Raw genomic sequence first — 7,991 nt, forward strand, 5'->3', positions numbered from 1 at the left:
CTACTAAAACTCAACATGCAGCTGCAGCAGAGGGACTGGCTCCTGTGGAGGGGACCTAGCTACAGTTCCTCCCTCTGGGACCTGCTGCTTCTGGGACCTGCCCTTCACAGAGGACTATTCTTCCTTGACTTTGGGGACCACCTAGAGCTGATGATTATATCTCTCCCATTCTTTCTTGATTAGTATTCAACTGCCAACAAGAGGCTTAGGGTTTCTATTTGGGGGGTGTTCTATCTATATATTTAGTTGTCTGAATTATTGTTCCCATATTGGAAGTAAAACTCCCTGTTTTGCATCCCTTCACTTTCTGTCCACTCCAACCTTAGTGGTAAGTCAACTTCCCAAGATGAGTAAAACTGTCTCAAGGCCAGCAGAGAGTCCAATCAGTGGCATCAAGGTTAGCACAGACTCTCGTCAACAAAGATTCCAGTCACTGGGTTCTCCATTCACTAGTGACCATCATTCGGTGGGAAGTCTAGTCACAGGCGGCTCTCCATTCAGCAAGGATTCCTGTGACTCCAATGAGCATAGGTCCTAGACAGCGGGGTTTCTGGTTTGTGGGGCCTCCAGTGAGTGGTCCCCACAGTCAATGAGGACAGCAGTTGGAGGGACTTCAGTCAGCTTTGGTTCCAGATAAAAGGGACCACAAGCCCACAGGGACTCCATTCATCTGGTCCTCCAGGGGTATATCCCTGGAGTCAGCAGGATCGCTAGTCACAGCAGACTCTGGTCACCTGGGACTCCAGTCAGTGGTCTTGACCTTTCCAAGCATTTCTTTTGTGGAGAGGCATTAGAAGGTTCTAGAGACAGAAGCTGTCATCCCTGACTGGGTCACACCTAATTGCTCTTCCTGGAATTCTTCATCTTTCTCTCCTCTGGGCTGTACAGTGGTGAGAAATAAGAAGGTCCCACAGTGGATTGTCTCATATGTGCTTTTCACAGAATTTTAATAAATGTGATGTGTTGCCGGAAATATATTTTTAAAAATGACTGCCAACAAGTTGGGGAATAAAACTGCTTATTTGCTGGTAATAAACAAAGTATGGTTTGATATATTGGTGACCTTTTCCTGAAACACTGCAAGCCTATAAGTGGATTATTCATTGAATCATGATGTTGGATTATTCATAATCTGGTGCCACAAGGCCTCACCTTTGAACGCTGCTACGTTGATGACCAAGCTTTAGACACATCAAAGTGAGGACGCTGACCATACAAATTGTCACACTCCATCTCTGGCCTACAAGCACTCGTCCATGATTCTCTAAGATAAGTAGTAGAATTTCATGATACAGGGGCCTGGAGAGAGCACTAAATTCCAAAAGCGAGGACCAGAGGATGGCAATGAAGAGTCAGAACAAAGGAATAGAATCGGCAGGCAGTGAGGCATTCAGTCATGTAGTACTAAGTCCTTCAGAACAGATGGATTCAGTGCAGAATTCTATCAGACCTTCATAGAAGACCTAACACCAATACTCTTCAAACTATTCCACAAAATAGAAACAGAAGGAACTCTACCCAACTCGTTCTATGAAGCCACAATTACGATGATACCAAAACCACACAAAGATCCAACAAAGAGAGAGAACTTCAGGCCAATTTCCCTTATGAACATCGATGCAAAAATACTCAATAAAATTCTTGCCAACTGAATCCAAGAACACATAAAAACTATCATCCACCATGATCAAGTAGGCTTTATCCCAGGGATGCAGGTTTGGTTCAATATACGGAAATCCATCAATGCAATCCACTACGTAAACAAACTCAAAGAAAAAAACACATGGTCATTTCATTGGATGCTGAAAAAGCATTTGACAAAATTCAGCATCCTTTCATGCTAAAAGTCTTGGAAAGAACAGGAATTCAAGGCCCATACCTAAACATAGCAAAAAGCAATATACAGCAAACCGGTAGCCAGCATCAAACTAAATGGAGAGAAACTTGAACCAATCCCACTGAAATCAGGGACCAGACAAGGCTGCCCACTTTCTCCTTATCTTTTCAATATTGTACTTGAGGTACTAGCTCAGGCAATTCGACAACATAAGGAGGTCAAAGGGATACAAATTGGAAAGGAAGAAGTCAAACTATCATTATTTGCAGATGATATGATAGTCTACCTGAGTGACCCAAAAAACTCCACTAGGGAACTCCTACAGCTGATAAACAAATTCAGCAAAGTGGCAGGTTATAAAATCAACTCAAGCAAATCAGTAGCCTTCCTATACTCAAAGGATAAGCAGGCTGAGAAAGAAATTAGGGAAATGACCCCCTTCACAATAGCCACAAACAGTATAAAGTATCTTGGTGTGACTCTTACCAAACATGTGAAAGATCTGTATGACAAGAACTTCAAGACTCTGAAGAAGGAAATGGAAGAAGACCGCAAAAAATGGAAAAACCTCCCATGCTCATGGATCGGCAAGATTAATATAGTTAAAATGGTCATTTTGCCAAAAGCAATATACAGATTCAACGCAATACCCATCAAAATCCCAACTCAATTCTTCATAGAGTTAGAAAGAGCAATCCTCAAATTCATCTGGAATAACAAAAAACCTAGGCTAGCTAAAACTATTCTCAGCAACAAAAGAAATTCTGAGGGAATCAGTATCCCTGACCTCAAGCAATACTACAGAGCAATAGTATTAAAAACTGCATGGTATTGGTACAGTGACAGGCAGGTGGGTCAATGGAACAGGATTGAAGATCCAGAAATGAACCCACACACCTATGGCCACTTGATCCTCAACAAAGGGGCTGAAAACATCCAATGGAAAAAAGATAGCCTTTTCAACAAATGGTGCTGGTTCAACTGGAGGTCAGCATGCAGAAGAATGCGAATTGATCCATCCTTGTCTCCTTGTACTAAGCTCAAATCCAAATGGATCAAGGACCTCCACATAAAGCCAGACACTCTGAAGCTAATAGAAAAGAAACTGGGGAAGACCCTTGAGGACATCGGTACAGGGAGAAAGTTTATGAACAGAACACCAATAGCATATGCTCTAAGATCAAAAATTGACAAATGGGACCTCATAAAATTACAAAGTTTCTGTAAGGCAAAGGATACCATCAAAAGGACAAATCGGCAACCAACAAATTGGGAAAAGATCTTCACCAATCCTACATCAGATAGATGGCTAATATCCAATATATTTAAAGAACTCAAGAAGTTAGACTCCAGAAAACCAAACAACCCTATTAAAAAATGGGGTACAGAGTTAAACAAAGAATTCTCACCTGAAGAACTTCGGATGGCGGAGAAGCATCTTAAAAAATGCTCAACTTCATTAGTCATTAGGGAAATGCAAATCAAAACAACCCTAAGATTTCATCTTACACCAGTCAGAATGGCTAAGATTAAAAATTCAGGAGACAGCAGGTGTTGGAGAGGGTGTGGAGAAAGAGGAACACTCCTCCACTGCTGGTGGGGTTGTAAATTGGTACAACCACTCTGGAAACCAGTCTGGTGGTTCCTCCGAAAACTGGGCACCTCACTTCCAGAAGATCCTGCTATACCACTCCTGGGCATATACCCAGAGGATTCCCCACCATGTAATAAGGATACATGTTCCACTATGTTCATAGCAGCCCTATTTATAATTGCCAGATGCTGGAAAGAACCCAGGTATCCCTCAACAGAAGAGTGGATGCAAAAAATGTGGTATATCTACACAATGGAGTACTATTCAGCCATTAGAAACAATGAATTCATGAAATTCTTAGGCAAATGGATGGAGCTAGAGAACATCATACTAAGTGAGGTAACCCAGACTCAAAAGGTGAATCATGGTATGCACTCACTAATAAGTGGATATTAACCTAGAAAATTGGAATACCCAAAACATAATCCACACATCAAATGAGGTACAAGAAGAAAGGAGGAGTGGCCCCTTGTTCTGGAAAGACTCAGTGAAGCATTATTTAGCAAAACCAGAACGGGGAAGTGGGAAGGGGTGTGTGGGAGGACAAGGGGAGAGAAGGGGGCTTATGGGACTTTTGGGGAATGGGGGGCTAGAAAAGGGGAAATCATTTGAAATGTAAATAAAAAATATATCGAATTTAAAAAATCAGTATTAAAAAAGAATTATTCAAAAAGTCATCTTTGTACAAAAAAAATGGGGTACAAATCAAAACAAAAAATTTTCACCTGAAGAAATTTGGGTAGCTGAGAGGCACCTTAAAAGTGCTCAACATCATTAGTCATTAGGGAAATGCAAATCAAAACAACCCTGAGATTTCACCTTATACCAGTCAGAATGGCTAAGGTCAAAAACTCAGGAGACAACAGGTGTTGGAGAGGATGTGGAGAAAGAGGAAGACTCCTCCACTGCTGGTGGGGCTGTAAGATGGTACAACCACTTTGGAAATCAATTTGGCGGTTCCTCAGAAAACTGGACATGACACTTCCAGAGGACCCTGCTATACCTCTCCTGGGCATATACCCAAAGGATTCCCCGGCATGCAATAAAGACACATGCTCCATTATGTTCATAACAGCCTTATTTATAATAGCCAGAAGCTGAAAAGAATCCAGATGTCCCTCAAAGGAGGAATGGATACAGAAATTGTGGTATATTTACGCAATGGAATACTACTCAGCAATTAGAAACAATGAATTCACAAAATTTTTAGGCAAATGGTTTGATCTGGAAAATATCATTCCAAGTGAGGTTACCCAATCACAAAAGAATACACATGGAATGCAATCTCTGATAAGTGGATATTAATTAGCCCAGAAGCTCTGAATACCCAAAGCACAAATCGCATAACAAATGACTCCCATGAAGAAGTATGGAGAGGGTCCTGATCCTGGAAAGGATTGATCTAGCATTGGAGGGGAATATAAGGACAGAGAAAAAGGAGGGAGGTAATTGGAGAATGGATGGAGAGAAGAAGGTTTATGGGACATATGGGGAGGGGGGATCTGGGAAAGGGGAAATCATTTGGATGTAAACAAAGAATATAGAAAATGAAAATATTTATAAAAAAAAGAAAACTAGAAAATCTGGATGAATCTACACACACAACATTAGCCAAAGTTCAAACAGGATCAGATAAACCACCTAAGCCATCTCAAACACCCAAAAGAAATACAAGCAGTCATTAAAAGCCCCCCACCCAAAAAGGCCCAGGACCAGATGGGCTTAGTGGAGAATTCTATCAGACGTTCAAAGAAGACCTAATACTGATAGTCTTCAAACGACTCCACCAAATAGAAACAGAAGGAACACTACCCAATTCATGCTATGAAGCCACCATTAAGCTTGTACCTAAACCACACAAAGTCCCAAAAAGAAAGAGGTCAGACCAATTTCCCTTATGAGCACTCATGCAAAAATACTAATTAAATTCTTGCCAACTGAATTCAAGAATACATCGAAATGATCAATCACCAAAATCAAGCAGGCTTCATCCCAGGGATGCAGGGATAGTTCAATATACAAAAATCTATCAACATATCATCCATCTACTACATAAACAAACTCAAAAAAAAACAGTTAATCATCTCATTAGAAGCTGCAAAGGCATTTGACAAAATTCAGCATCCCCACCTCCTTTTCTGTTAGGTTCAGTGTGTCTGGGTTTCTGTGGAGGTCCTTGACCCACTTGGACTTGAGCTTTGTACAAGAAGAAAAGAATGGATAGATTTGCATTCTTCTCCTTGTTGACAGCCAGTTGAACCATTTGTCAAAAAGGCTATCTTTTTTCTACTGGATGGTTTTAGCTCCTTTGTGAAAGATCAAGAAACCATAAGTGGGTAAATTCATTTCTGGGTTTTCAATTTTGTTCGACTGATCTACCTGCCTGTCACTGTACCAATACCATGCAAATTTTATCACTGTTGCTCTGTAGTACTGCTTGAGGTCCGGGATGCTGATACCCCAGAAGTTCTTTTATTGTTGAGACTAATTTTCACTATCCTGGGTTTTTTGTTATTCCAAGTGAATTTAAAAATATCTTGTTCTAACTTCATGAAGAATTGACTTGGAATGTTGATGGGGATTGCATTGAATCTGTAACTTGTTTTTGTTAAGAGGGCCATTTTTATTATATTAATCCTGCCAATCCAGGAGCATGGGAGATCTTTCCACCTTCTGAGGTCTTCTATTTCTTTCTTCAGAGACTTGAAGTTCTTGTCATAGAGACCTTTTACTTGTTTGGTTACAGTCACACCAAGATATTTTATATAGGTTGTGACTATTGCTGAGGGTGTCATTTCCCTAACTTCTTTCTCGGCCTGTTTGTCCTTTGAGTAGAGGAAGGCTACTGGTTTATTTGAGTTGATTTTAATATCCGGCCACCTTGCTGATGCTGTTTATCAGCTGTAGGAATTCTCTGGTGGAGTTTTAGGGATCACATATATATCCTATCAGAGCATCTGCAAATAGTGACAGTTTGACTTTGTCCATTCCCCATGGGAGGAGATACAGAGACAAAGTGTGGGACAGAGACTGAAGAAAAGACCATCCAGAGACTGCCCCACCTGGGGATCCATCCCATATACAGTAAACAAACCCAGACACTATTGTGGATGCCAAGAAGCACTTGCTGACAGGAGCCTGACATAGCTGTTTCATGAGAGGTTCTGCCAGAACCTGACAAACACAGAGGTGGATGCTCTCAGCCAAACACAGGACTGAGCACAAGGTCCCCAATAGAGGAGCTAAAGAAAGGACCCAAGGATCTGATGGAGCTTGCACCCCCATAGGAGGAACAACACTATGAAACAACCAGTACCCCCGGAGATCCCAGGGACTAAACTACCAACTAAACAGTACACATGAAGGGACCCATGGCTCCAGCTACATATGTAGCAGAGGATGGACTTGCTGGACATCAAAGGAAGGAGAGGCCATTGGTTTTCAAAAGGCTCTATGCTCAAGTATATGGGAGAACTGGAACAGGAAAGCATGACTGGGTAGATTTGTTAGCAGGAGAACGAGGGCATGGGATAGGGTATTTTCAGAGGGGAAACCAGGAAAGAAGATAACATCTAAATGTAAAAAAGAAAATATCTAATAAAAATGTCAGCATCCCTTGATGTTAAAAGTCTTGGAAAGATCAGGAATTCAAGGCCCATATCTAAATATAGTAGAAGCGATATACAGCAAACCAGTAGCCAACATCAAACTTATCAGAGAGAAACTTGAAGCAATCCCAGCAAAATCAGGGACTAGACAAGGCTGCCCACTCTCTCCCTATCTATTCAGTATAGTACTTGAAGTCCTAGCCAGAGCAATGAGACAACAAAAGGAAGTCAAAGGGATACAAATTGGAAAGGAAGAAGTGAAACTATCACTATTTACAGACGATATGGTCATAAAGTTAAGTGATTCCAAAAATTCCACCACAGAATTCCTAAAGCAGATAAACAACTTCAGCAAAGTGGCTGGACATAAAGTTAACTCAAACAAATTAGTAGCCTTCCTCTACTCGAAAAATAAACAGGTTGAGAAAGAAACAGTAACAACACCCTTCAAAGAGATCCAAATAATATCGCATACCTTGTTGTGACTGCAACCAAACAAATGAAAGATTTGTCTAACAAGAACTTCAAGTCTCTGAAGAAAGAAAATGAAGAAGATCTCAGAACATGGAAAGCTCTCCCATGCTTATGGATTGGCAGGATTCGTGTAGTAAAAATGGCATTCTGGCCAAAAGCAATCTACAGATTCAATGCAATCCCCATCAAAATGCCAACTCAATTCTTCATAGAGTTAGAGAGACCAAGTTTTAAATGCATTTGAAATAACAACAACAACAAAAAAAAAAAACCCACAGGAGAGCGAAAACCATTCTCAAAACTGAAAGAACTTCTGAGAGAATGACCATCCGAAATCAAGCTGTATTACAGAGCAATAGTGATAAAAAACTGTACAGTATTGGTACAGAGACAGGCAGGGAGATCAATGCAATTGAATTGAAGACCAAGAAAGAAACCTACACACCAATCATCAGTTGATTTTTGACAACAGAGCTAA

This window comes from Apodemus sylvaticus, chromosome 23, assembly GCF_947179515.1.
Source record: "Apodemus sylvaticus chromosome 23, mApoSyl1.1, whole genome shotgun sequence".
In the NCBI taxonomy this organism is placed as follows: Eukaryota; Metazoa; Chordata; class Mammalia; order Rodentia; family Muridae; genus Apodemus; species Apodemus sylvaticus.